This window comes from Bombina bombina, chromosome 3 (genome assembly GCF_027579735.1).
Source record: "Bombina bombina isolate aBomBom1 chromosome 3, aBomBom1.pri, whole genome shotgun sequence".
In the NCBI taxonomy this organism is placed as follows: domain Eukaryota; kingdom Metazoa; phylum Chordata; class Amphibia; order Anura; family Bombinatoridae; genus Bombina; species Bombina bombina.
Genome location: NC_069501.1, coordinates 180,707,866 through 180,722,197, shown reverse-complemented (window position 1 = coordinate 180,722,197; position 14,332 = coordinate 180,707,866). Strand labels below are relative to the sequence as shown.

At 36.6% G+C, this 14,332-nt stretch overlaps 1 long non-coding RNA gene across 1 annotated transcript in view; it reads left to right on the top strand.

The window, feature by feature from the left end:
* Positions 1-12,905, top strand: part of LOC128651542 (uncharacterized) — a 66,526-nt gene extending 53,621 nt beyond the window's left edge. Inside the window, exon 3 of the long non-coding RNA XR_008401117.1 lies at positions 12,852-12,905. This is a non-coding gene — a long non-coding RNA (uncharacterized LOC128651542). The remainder of the gene's footprint in view (positions 1-12,851) is intronic.
* Positions 12,906-14,332: the final 1,427 nt, after the last annotated feature.

The window sequence follows — 14,332 nt, the reverse complement described above, 5'->3', positions numbered from 1 at the left end:
CGAGATGGAACAGAAATTTCAGCTAAGAGGATATAGACATGAACATCTGAAGGAAATCAAACAAGACGTGATCAAAACTGATAAACAGAGTCTCCTACTATCCAAAAACATGGAAAAACAAGGCAACAGGCTGATGTTCACCACCACATATGATGTGGATAAACATGTTCTGGTTGGCAGCTTGAGACGCAATTGGTCCAATACGGACAAAGATCTTCCCCTATATGGAACTCTTCCCCCAAGAATTGGATATCGCAGGGCCAAATCCCTTAGGGTCCAGCAAATTCAAACAAACCCCAGGAAATGTTATATCAAAGACACATGGTTTAAAGTAAAACCAGGATGTTACCACTGTGTAAGCTGGGTAACCTGTGGAGGTCTCACTACAGGGGATACGTACAGACATCCCTATACAAACAGGAGCTTTAAGATTAAGCATAGAGTCACATGCACCACCACCCACATAGTCTATCTCCTCCATTGTGTATGTGGACTATTCTACATCGGAAAAACAGTGGACGATCTTCGGACCAGGATGGCGAACCACAGGTCTGCAATCCGAACAGCCATAGACAAGGGGACCAGCCTGTGGCTAGGCATTTCGCTTAAGCCAAACATAAGGTTGCCGACTTAAAGTATATAAGTATAGACCACATACCACCACCTACGAGGGGAGGGGACCGTGCGAAGATGATATTACAACATGAGACACGGTGGATCTATGAACTCGGGACTATGGCCCCACAGGGCCTAAATGTCCATCTAGACTGGCACTGTTATATATGAAGTCTCCTCCTGCTTAAATTGAATAGGAGAGTCAACGATCCTCCTTTTTTGGGAGTCTATGATTCTCTTTGGGAGTCTACGATCTAATTTTGGTATTCTTCAAATGGATTATGGTCGGATTTCCAATTTGGGTTAGTTAACAGACCATATATTTGGCAACCCCGCAGATGGGTTTTAATACCATGCCTATGATGCAACATGTAGATTATTTGCCATATAGTTTTAAAAGGATACATTGGGAGTTTTTTTAATTTATCCATACTGGTAATGGTTGCATATTGTATAGAGGACGAACAAACCTGGATACAATTGTACATCTGTGTCTGTCACTTTGCAACTTTACAACATATTTGTGCTACGATACTGTCTTATGCAATATCGACTATATTCAATTCAACATTATTCATTATATTTGTTGTGCCTTTTAAAATAGTTGCATTTTATATCATTTGCTTTCGCACTGAATAGCCGATTTATGTTGCTACAGCCCATTCCATGTACTCTGTATGTATATACTCCCCGGGGGCAAGACACCCCTTTTTCAATCCATCATATATCCTGGTGATCCCATACTTTAGGAGATATAATAGCCATATTATACCATGTATGCATTGTGTTTTTAATTTGCCACTTAGTATTTGTTTACACAATGGCTTTGCCGAGTTGCGTTTCCGGTTGCCATAGTGACCAATGACGTGGAGCGTTACCACGTGATCACTAGGACTTCCGTTTTCTTGCTAGTGGCGCCGCTGGTGGAGATGCATTTAAAGTTTGGTAAGTCACACTGTCTGTATGTTTGTTGGTCTGAGGACGAGGGAAACCTTGAAACGTCACCTTTAATAAAGAAGCTATTTCGATATTTCAAGACCCGGCGAGTGCCTTTCTGTTTGGACTTTATATATATATATATATATATATATATATATATATATATATATATATATATATATATATACACACACAGAGAAGCACACTCACAGGGACGAACAACTGGCTCAATACTATTGTTTGCCTGTTCTATGTCGATTTACCACCTGGGTGCAGCTTCTTTTAGCTCAGTAATACTTTTCACAGAGAAGAACTTTCCTGTAGTATATCAGTCTGATCCATATTTATTTTTTTATTTATTTTACTAAAGGTGGACTCTTTCATATCCCTTTAAGTAGCTATCTCATACATTATTTTCTTTCCATATTTTCTTTATCTTTCATTTTAAATTAACTTATGTATAAAAACAAGGTAAGAATTGGCCCACAACCACAATTAGTAAAGCAAGAGTTAATTTATTTGCAGCCAGAGGACCTGTGATTTTTTATTTAATTGATTATTCATCCATAATCTTGTATCTGATGTTATCAGTAAGGTCAGTGGTAATCTTGTGTAAGACATAATCAATAACACATAGGACAAGCAAGGATTTTAAAGGGATGTTAAACAGTCTGTTTCATTGTTGCAATAAAAAAGCACTAAGCTGTGTTATACTTAATCAAAATAATTGCAATATGTATTATTCATCTATTTAAATGGACTTTACCTTTTGGTTTGTTTTTCCTACATTTGTGCAGTGTCCTTTACTTCCTGTTACAGCCTTACAAGGAGGAGGGAGCGCTGCAGGAAGGTTTTATCTAGCTGGATGTCATAAAACTTCTAGAGTAATGGTTTTCAAACCTGTCCTTAGGCCTCCCTAACAGGCCACATTTTGAGGTTATCTGAACTAGAGCACAGGTGAAATAATCAGCTGATTAGTAACCATGTATATTTTACCTGCTCTCACCCAAGCTAATCCTGAAAACCTGGCCTGTTGGGGAGACCTGAAGACAGGTGTGAAAACCAGTGTTCTAGGCTGGTTACTTTTAAGTGAATAGACTAGATAACAGGGAGTCAGACTTGCGTCTGCTTAGATCAGTCAGAATGTAACCTACATTTCAAAGATGTCAGCTCCCTTATCATACTGGGGGCGGGGCTACACTGAGAATCTCTAACTGCTCATTATGCAAGAAAATAAGTAAGTTTGTGTTTGTTTTGTTTTTGCACAATCTGTTTCTTTTTAGGTTTACTTTGATTTAACATATGTGTTTTTACTGAAGGAGCACTGTTTATGATAAGTTTACTGAATAAATAATATTTATTTGTAGGCTTTTAATTGTCTTAGTCACAATATTAGCCTTTGCATTCTTAGGATATTGTTATTTTAAATTATGATACATTGATAATAAATAGATTTTTTAGATCAAGTATACAGTGTATTTAAAAAGAATTAAAAATAATAACCCAGTTTATATGCATTCAAAGAGAGAAATAACAAAAAGTAAAGTAATTAGACTTTATTTTAAACAATAATTCTTTATTGTATGAACTATAATAAACCTATATAGCACCTATATAGTACTCTTTACTGTAAATAGTTATGTGATAAATAAGAAAGCTGAAAAGACACAAATAAATACAAATGACATGTGGAACAGCCTGTGAAAGATTTTAAATGACCACTAAATACAGTATAATTGCATAATTAACAAGTGCATAATAAAAGACAATGCAATAACACTTACTTTGTATTTCACAAAAGCAGTAGATTTTTTTTTTTGGCAAATTTATTTTCTTCTGCCATTTGCCAGCCCCCTGTATCATATGACAGACCTCAGCCAATCACGAATCATGAAAGTATAATTTTGACTTGAGTGTCCCTTTAAGGTTGACAAAACATGTTGCAGCAGATTATATCATTTTAATGTAATAAATCTGTTTTTCCTACAGTTTCAGTAGTTGGTTTATAAACTGTTTCAGAAGATCAGTTGGGTGAAAGCTGTATGTTGGCTGCCAGAAAGCTGGGGTACTGTGGATTCTCTATAAGCCTCATTTAGCACCTTCAGTATAAATGCCATCAAGCTTGTGAGTCGTTTACTGTTTTGTGTTTAATGTTATACCTCAAAGGAAATACATTATAGCTTTAAAGTGCATTCACTTTTTTTTTTTGGTGGAACTGATTTTTTAATAAAAATGAATAAATAGTGTTTTGTTTTATTTGTTATATGTCTTAGATCTTATTTATGGTTTATTTATTGTTGAATATTGTGGAATCATTTGAAACAAATTAACATATCATAGTGTCACATATTTATTTGTATATTTTAAATGACACCTATGGCTAGAACAGGTGTTGCACAGTTACCAAACCTTTAAAACTGCTAGACAAAGCTGCAGGTTCAGTTACTATCCTGAACATCATGCCATCTGTGTGATTATATTCTCACCATGTCAAAATTTACTCAACTGTTAATGGAAAAGAATAACTTTATTCACAGAAATATGAATGCCAGATATAACCTGGCACTGTTTTCCTGGAGGTGGCTGGTTGCCCATGCTCAGATACCTCGCGATCATAGAGTACCAATTTTACGATAAACATTCTGTCTTGTATTGCAAAATATGCCATTTCTTTTTTATTTAGGTATTGTGAAACTCTATTCTTCAATAAATAAATAAAGGATTGTTATATTTCAAGTAAAATGATATAACAGATAGTGATGTCGCGAACCTAAAAATTTCGGTTCGCGAACGGCGGACTCAAACTTCCGCTACTGTTCGCTAACCGGCGAACCGCCATTGACTTCAATAGGCAGGCAAACTTTAAAACCCACAAGGACTCTTTCTGGCCACAATAGTGATGGAAAAGTTGTTTCAAGGGGACTAACACCTGGACTGTGGCATGCCGGATGGGGATCCATGGCAAAACTCCCACGGAAAATTACATAGTTGATGCAGAGTCTAGTTTGAAGCCATAAAGTGCCTTAATCCCCTAACATTCCTAAAAAAAAATTGAATAACGTGCTTTAAAACATCACGTATGATGTAGTATCGATCAGGTAGTGTAAGGGTTACGCCCGCTTCACAGTGACATATGAGTGGTGGCTGCTGGCACAGCAATTAACCACAGTATATGCTGTGTAAGCCTGACACACAGGCCTGATAGAAAATGAAATTAGATTACATTAGCAAAATGATTTAACATTTTTTTTTTTTAAATTTACAATAATGTTAAGCAGATATGAGTGGTGGCTGGCACAGCAATTAACCAAAGTATATGCTGTGTGAGACTGACACACAGGCCTGATAGAAAATGAAATTAGATTACACTAGCAAAATGATTTTAAAGTTGTTTTTTTTAAAATGTACAATAATGTTAAGCATATATGAGTGGTGGCTGCTGGCACAGCAATTAACCACAGTATATGCTGTGTAAGCCTGACACACAGGCCTGATAGAAAATGAAATTAGATTACACTAGCAAAATGATTTAAAAGTTTTTTGTTTAAATTTACACTAATGTTAAGCAGATATGAGTGGTGGCTGGCACAGAGCAATTAACCACAGTATATGCTGTGTGAGCCTGAGACACAGGCCTGATAGAAAATGAAATTAGATTACACTAGCAAAATGATTTAAAAGTTTTTATTTTTTATTTACAATAATGTTAAGCAGATATGAGTGGTGGCTGCTGGCACAGCAATTAACCACAGTATATGCTGTGTAAGCATGACACACAGGCCTGATAGAAAATGAAATTAGATTACACTAGCAAAATGATTTAAATGTTTTGTTGTTTAAATTTACACTAATGTTAAGCAGATATGAGTGGTGGCTGCCTCGCTGGCACAGAGCAATTAACCACAGTATATGCTGTGTGAGCCTGAGACACAGGCCTGATAGAAAATGAAATTAGATTACACTAGCAAAATGATTTAAAAGTTTTTTTAAAAAATTTAAAATAATGTTAAGCAGATATGAGTGGTGGCTGGCACAGCAATTAACCACAGTATACGCTGTGTAAGCCTGACACACAGGCCTGATAGAAAATGAAATTAGATTACACTAGCAAAATGATTTAAAAGTTTTGTTGTTTAAATTTACACTAATGTTAAGCAGATATCAGTGGTGGCACTAATCACAGTATATGCTGTGAGCCTCACACACAGGCTGAAAGCCAGGCAAATGCAAATAAAATTAAAAAAAAAAAAAAACGACTGAAGTTCTAGCCCTAAAAAGGGCTTTTTGGGGTGCTGTCCTTACAGCAGAGATTAGATGAGTCCTTCAGGACTGTAGTGGACACTAAATACACTAGCCTAGCTATCTATTTCCCTATAATGTCAGCAGCAGCAACACTAAACCTCCTCTAACTAAGAAAGCAAGATCGTAATGAATCTAAAATGGATGCTGCCCAGGAGCTGGGAGGGTCTGTGAGGGAGTGTCTGCTGCTGATTGGCTCAAATGTGTCTGAAGGCTGTGAGATAAAGGGTCAAAGTTTCCTCAATGATGACAAATAGGGGGCAGATCGAACATCGCATATGTTCGCCCGCAGCGGCGAACGCGAACAAGCTATGTTCGCCGGGAACTGTTCTCCGGCGAACTGTTCGCGACATCACTAATAACAGACCTCCTGTGCAACATGATATCACATAAAGGAATATAAATACAAACTTTAAGGGATTTTGAACTCAATCATTTTTTTTTTCAAATATGTATGACAATTTGTTTTTATGAACTAAAACTATTCTTTGCCTGAAAACAAATGTTAAGGAAAAATGATAAAAAAAATAATGTAATTGAATCTAATACCACAGTAATAATTCTGCACTTCTAATCTTGCTCACTGACTGAGAAGAATGCATTCATCAGCCTGATTCAGATAGAGCACACACATTTAAACAACTTTACATTGTACTGATTTTATCTAATTTGCTTTGTTCTCTTAGTATCCTTTGTTAAACACCATATCTAGATAGTCTCTGAAGCTGGGAGCTAGCTACTGATTGGTGGCTGCACATATATGCCTCTTGTGATTGGTTTACCAGTGTGTTCAGCTAGTTACCAGTAGTGCATTGTTGCTTCTTCAAGAAAGGATTCCAAGAGAATGAAGCAAAATGATAATAGAAGTAAATTAGAAAGTTGTTAACATATGTATGCTCTATCTGAATCATGAAAGAAAATGTTTGAGTTTAATGTTCCTTTAAGAGGGATACACATTTGCAAACCTGACAAAAAAATATTGGTTTATTCAAGATAGGAATATATGTTTTGTGTAAAAAACAAACGTAAGCTAATATTACATTTAATAATGCCCTCTGTTAGATCAAACCATAAAAAAAGTATTCTTAATAATACTAAATTATTAATAATGATTATTAGCAACATTCCATAAGGTTAATATTTATTAATTAATCTTCTCCTAAATCATATTAAAGACTTACTTTCAAATGTGCAAGTTATTATCTCCCACTAATTTCATATTCTTTGCTGACTATAGATCCGATGGAGACAAATAATCATCTTATTCTACTGAGCACTATATTGTAAAGTAAGTGTTTGTCCTTCACATAAAGAATATTTGTGGACTCCACGTAATGAGACACAAAGTTCCTAAAGTAAAAAGTACCTTTAAAACATTACTTGGTGGTCCGTGTAATGCATCTCATAGAAACTCATCAATAATCAGAAAAACTCAATAAACTCTTCTCACAGAAATAGTAACAGGCAATACCTGAGTGTTGTGATTTTTTTTCCTTGTATATATTTTCTTTCCATATTTCATAAATCTTCTTAAATATTTCAATAAAAAATAAGTATTTAGAGGCTTTTAGTGTTCATAAAAAGTTTAGTTTTATTCAGTCACTGAATTGAAGACCGTATAAAGAATAATTTGTCTAATAAAAAAATCTGGTAAGTTTGTGTAGCTGAAGTAATCAGACAATAAATAATAATAACGCAATTACTCTTAAGACATGGATGCCAGAGTTCTTAGAAGTATAATATTTTTTTATGTAACTGTGCAGTCTAATGTGAGTGATGTATCTAGTCCATCCTTTTAGGGATTATTCAAATTTAGGGATTTTCCAATTTACATTTATAATTTAAAGGGCAAACAGTTCTTTCATTTATTTAAAAAAGCAGATATTAAATACAGCAACAATTGTTTTTTGCATGAAAAATATACTTTAAAAGATTCACATTTAGAAAAAAAGAAACTTTGGCCTAGATTTAGAGTTGGGCGGTAGCCGTCAAAACCAGCGTTAGAGGCTCCTAACGCTGGTTTTTACCGCCCTCTGGTATTTGGAGTCAGTCATTAAAGGGTCTAACGCTCACTTTTCAGCCGCGACTTTTCCATACCGCAGATCCCCTTACGTCAATTGCGTATCCTATCTTTTCAATGGGATCTTTCTAACTCCGGTATTTAGAGTCGTGGCTGAAGTGAGCGTTAGAAATCTAACAACAAAACTCCAGCCGCAGAAAAAAGGTCAGTAGTTAAGAGCTTTCTGGGCTAACGCCAGTTTATAAGGCTCTTAACTACTGTGCTCTAAAGTACACTAACACCCATAAACTACCTATGTACCCCTAAACCGAGGCCCCCCCACATCGCCGCCACTCGATTAAATTTTTTTAACCCCTAATCTGCCGACCGCCACCTACGTTATACTTATGTACCCCTAAACTGCTGCCCCTAACTCCGCCGACCCCTATATTATATTTATTAACCCCTAACCTGCCCCCCACAACGTCACCGCCAGCTACCTACAATAATTAACCCCTAATCTGTCGCTCCGTAAACCGCCGCTACCTACATTATCCCTATGTACCCCTAATCTGCTGCCCCTAACACCGCCGACCCCTATATTATATTTATTAACCCCTAATCTGCCCCCCTCAACGTCGCCTCCACCTGCCTACACTTATTAACCCCTAATCTGCCGAGCGGACCGCACTGCTACTATAATAAAGTTATTAACCCCTAATCCGCCTCACTCCCGCCTCAATAACCCTATAATAAATAGTATTAACCCCTAATCTGCCCTCCCTAACATCGCCGACACCTAACTTCAATTATTAACCCCTAATCTGCCGACCGAATCTCGCCGCTACTGTAATAAATGGATTAACCCCTAAAGCTAAGTCTAACCCTAACACTAACACCCCCCTAAATTAAATATAATTTAAATCTAATGAAATAAATTAACTCTTATTAAATAAATTATTCCTATTTAAAGCTAAATACTTACCTGTAAAATAAACCCTAATATAGCTACAATATAAATTATAATTATATTATAGCCATTTTAGGATTTATATTTATTTTACAGGTAACTTTGTATTTATTTTAACCAGGTACAATAGCTATTAAATAGTTAAGAACTATTTAATAGCTAAAATAGTTAAAATAATTACAAAATTACCTGTAAAATAAATCCTAACCTAAGTTACAATTAAACCTAACACTACACTATCAATACATTAATTAAATAAAATACCTACAAATAACTACAATTAAATAAACTAACTAAAGTATAAAAAACAAAAAAAGAACTAAGTTACAAAAAATAATAAAATATTTACAAACATTAGAAAAATATTACAACAATTTTAAACTAATTACACCTACTCTAAGCCCCCTAATAAAATTACAAAGCCCCCCAAAATAAAAAAAATGCCCTCCCCTATTCTAAATTTAAAAAGTTCAAAGCTCTTTTACCTTACCAGCCCTGAACAGGGCCCTTTGCGGGGCATGCCCCAAGAAATTCAGCTCTTTTGCCTGTAAAAAAACACATACGATACCCCCCCCCCAACATTACAACCCACCACCCACATACCCCTAATCTAACCCAAACCCCCCTTAAATAAACCTAACACTAAGCCCCTGAAGATCTTCCTACCTTATCTTCACCATACCAGGTATCACCGATCGTTCCAGGCTCCAAAATCTTCATCCAAGCCCAAGCGGGGGCTGGCGATCCATAATCCTGATCGGATCAGCCAATCGGATTGAACTTGATTCTGATTGGCTGATTCCATCAGCCAATCAGAATTTTCCTACCTTAATTCCGATTGGCTGATAGAATCCTATCAGCCAATCGGAATTCGAGGGACGCCATCTTGGATGACGTCCCTTAAAGGAACCATCATTCTTCAGTTGGACGTCGTCGGAAGAAGATTGATCCGTGCTGGAGGTCTTCACGATGGAGCCGTTCCTCATCAGATGAAGATAGAAGGTGCCGCTTGGATCAAGATGGTTGCCGGTCTGGATCGCCTCTTCTTCCCGGATAGGATGAAGACTTTGGAGCCTCTTTTGGACCTCTTCAGCCGCAGGATTATGGATCGCCAGCCCCCGCTTGGGTTGGATGAAGATTTTGGAGCCAGGACGGATCGGTGTGATACCCGGCGAGGTGAAGATAAGGTAGGAAGATCTTCAGGGGCTTAGTGTTAGGTTTATTTAAGGGGGGTTTGGGTTAGATTAGGGGTATGTGGGTGGTGGGTTGTAATGTTGGGGGGGAGGTATTGTATGTGTTTTTTTACAGGCAAAAGAGCTGAATTCTTTGGGGCATGCCCCGCAAAGGGCCCTGTTCAGGGCTGGTAAGGTAAAAGAGCTTTGAACTTTTGTAATTTAGAATAGGGTAGGGCTTTTTTTTATTTTGGGGGGCTTTGTTATTTTATTAGGGGGCTTAGAGTAGGTGTAATTAGTTTAAAATTGTTGTAATATTTTTCTAATGTTTGTAAATATTTTTTTATTTTTTGTAACTTAGTTCTTTTTTATTTTTTGTACTTTAGTTAGTTTATTTAATTGTAGTTATTTGTAGGTATTGTATTTAATTTATTTATTGATAGTGTAGTGTTAGGTTTAATTGTAACTTAGGTTAGGATTTATTTGACAGGTAATTTTGTAATTATTTTAACTATTTTAGCTATTAAATAGTTCTTAACTATTTAATAGCTATTGTACCTGGTTAAAATAAATACAAAGTTACCTGTAAAATAAATATAAATCTAAAATAGCTATAATATAATTATAATTTATATTGTAGCTATATTAGGATTTATTTTACAGGTAAGTATTTAGCTTTAAATAGGAATAATTTATTTAATAAGAGTTAATTTATTTCGTTAGATTTAAATTATATTTAATTTAGGGGGGTGTTAGTGTTAGGGTTAGACTTAGCTTTAGGGGTTAATACATTTATTAGAATAGCGGTGAGCTCCAGTCGGCAGATTAGGGGTTAATGTTTGAAGTTAGGTGTCGGCGATGTTAGGGAGGGCAGATTAGGGGTTAATACTATTTATTATAGGGTTATTGAGGCGGGAGTAAGGCGAATTAGGGGTTAATAATTTTATTATAATAGCGGTGCGGTCCGCTCTGCAGATTAGGGGTTAATAAGTGTAGGCAGGTGGAGGCGACGTTGTGGGGGGCAGATTAGGGGTTAATAAATATAATATAGGGGTCGGCGGTGTTAGGGGCAGCAGATTAGGGGTACATAGGGATAATGTAAGTAGCGGCGGTTTACGGAGCGGCAGATTAGGCGTTAAAAAAAATATGCAGGGGTCAGCGATAGCGGGGGCAGCAGAATAGGGGTTAATAAGTGTAAGGTTAGGCGTGTTTAGACTCGGGGTACATGTTAGAGTGTTAGGTGCAGACGTAGGAAGTGTTTCCCCATAGCAAACAATGGGGCTGCGTTAGGAGCTGAACGCGGCTTTTTTGCAGATGTTAGGTTTTTTTTCAGCTCAAACAGCCCCATTGTTTTCTATGGGGGAATCGTGCACGAGCACGTTTTTGAAGCTGGCCGCGTCCGTAAGCACCGCTGGTATCGAGAGTTGAAGTTGCGGTAAATATGCTATACGCTCCTTTTTTGGAGCCTAACGCAGCCATTCTGTGAACTCTAAATACCAGCGGTATTTAAAAGGTGCGGCCAGAAAAAAGCCAGCATAGCTAACGCACCCCTTTGGCCGCAGAACTCTAAATCTAGGCGATAGAAACCTAAACTGTTGATAAGAACTATAGTCCCAAAATGTCAGCCCCCATTTCCTGCAAAGTATACGCTTAATTAGTTCTTAGGATAGCCGTATGCTTATTCCTGGCATCCTGGATGTCCCCTGCTGTGTTTTTGCCTTTACTACCTCTAATGGGAGTTTATTTCATGAATTAACTACCCTTTCTGTGAAGTGCTTCAGCAAATTACTCCTAAACCAATTAGCCTTCATCTTGAGATCATGAAGACTTGATCTGGTCTTACTCTTTTCATGTAAAATACCTTGAACTTCAACTTTAATATACTTAAAAAAATCTATCGTATCACCTCAAAGGTATACATGTTTAGGCCATCAAGACTATTTTTGTAAGTTTTATTATTTTTGACAATGTACCTTGCTGGGCACGTTCTTGCTGGAATAGGAAAGGGCTTTCCCCAAGCCATTACCACAAAGTTGGAAGCACACAATTTACTAAAATGTATTTGTATCATGTAGCATTAAGATGACCCCTGGAACGAATGGGTCTAGCCCAAACCCTGTAAAACAGCTACAGACCATTATCCCTTCTCCATCAAACTTTACAGTATGCACTGTGCAATACTGTTGGTAGGATTCTCTTGGTATCCACCCCACCCAGATTATTTCATCAGACTGCCAGATAGGGAAGTACGATTCATCTCTCCAGAGAACACTTTGCTCCAGATGTTTGGTATTGTGCATGTTGATGTGAGGCTTGGCCATGGAAATATATTTCATGAAGCTCCTAATGCTCAGTAATTGTGCAGATGTTGCTTCCAGAGGCAGTTTGGAATGCTGTAGTGAGTGATGCAATAGATAATAGGTTATTTTTACAGACTATTTATTTCAGCATGTGGCCGCCCTGCTCTTTGAGTTTTCATGATCTTCCACTTCATTGCTGAGCTGTTGTTGCTCCTATATGCTTCCACTTCCCAATAATAGCACTTACAGTTGACCAAGGTAGATCTAGTAGGGGAGAAATTTTATGAACTGACATGGCAAAGATGGCATCTTATGACAGTGTCATGTTTAAAGTTACAGAGCTCTTCTGTCTGACCCATTGTAATGCCAATGTTTGTCTATGGAAATTTGATAGCTGTTAGCTGTGTTTTATCCACCTGGTAGAAATAGGAGTGGTTGAAAACCCTTAATAATTTGTGGGGATGTCCACATTCTTTTGGCCACATAGTGTTTACATTTATTTATATTTATATATAATATTTTTTCACAAAACATAACCTATTTTTACTTTTTCTCAGAACTCCCATTCATTCCAATGCCTGCAACTTTTAAATTGCGGAGAAGAAAAGGATGTATGAGCCCTGACATCAACAATACAACCAAATAAGGCTACTGGTTGCTGCCTGATGAACCTTATTACAATAATCTGACAGCTATACTTAAATGGTGGAATGCCTCTATTTAAAATTTGGAGTTTAATGATGTACTGCAATGGTGAATAGGATAATACGGTCTACTGTAGAATTGCCAGAAACCCAACGTAAAACCAATGCTGTGAGTTAGTCTACATTGTTATGGCAATTACCTGATTTCAGATACGTTGTGAGAATTGGTTCAAAGTGAAACAGTGCATGTCACTCTTGATTTGAAAGATGGGCCTCCCTTCTTTTAACATGTCTCATTTGCTCCATGTTGGTGCTTAACTTATATGAGGTGATAGAGACCCCTTTAGAGCCTAGAACACCCAAAAACCACTTAGTAGACCCTTGATTATAGTTACTATGGTAATTATCTGCAGAGAATACAATTTATACCTATGTGATTAGCTGTCTTGAGATATTAGTGAAATTTAAATTACACTAATATCTTAAGACAGCTAATAACATAGTTACCATGTTAGATTGTTACTTTATAGGCTCATTTATAGTTGTCCCTAACAGGCCTAAGCAGTGTAGATAAGGAGAATAGCTTTTTAAGCCTTCAATAACTTAAAGGGACAGTAAAGCCAAAAGTAATCTGTCATTATTTTGCTACAGCATACAATTTAAAACATCTTTCCAATTTACTTCTATTATCAAATTTGCTTAATTTTATTGGTATTCATTGTTGAAGATTAAACCTACAAACAGAAATGCACTACTAGGTGCTAGTTGAACACATCTGGTGAGCCAATGGCATGAGACATATACTGTATGTGCAGTCACAAATCACCAGCTAGCTCCCAGTAGAGAATTAGTGCTAAAAAGGGATACAAAGAGAAAGAAGCAAATTTAATAGTAGGAGTAAATTATTATTATTATTATCAGAGCGCCAAATTGGAAAGTTGTTTAAAATCGCATGCTCTATCTGCATCATAACCTTTTAATTTTGACTGTGCCATTAAATGAAAACACAGTGCAACCCATTACTTAATAGAGACTACATATAGGATGTATTTAAACAACTAATTGAGGGGTTAATCACATTTTTATTGTCAACTGGATTTTCACAATCCCAAATGTCTTTTGCCAAAAAAGACCTCAGCCGCAAACATTATTTCAGCATAAAACTTCTAAAAAAAGTTTTTTTTCATTTGTTAAGAGAGAATAATTAATAATCCAAATGAAAATTACAAATACAAAGGCTTTTCTTTTGCCAACTCAAGAAATTAGATTTGAGTTGTTTGGATTTATCTTTTTGTACACTGTATCATGTTAATAATAGCAAATACAGGGGGGGTGGAGCTGGCTTCCGACCAAAAAGGCCACACGTTAAGTGAGCTCCGGAGTCAAAGCCCAGG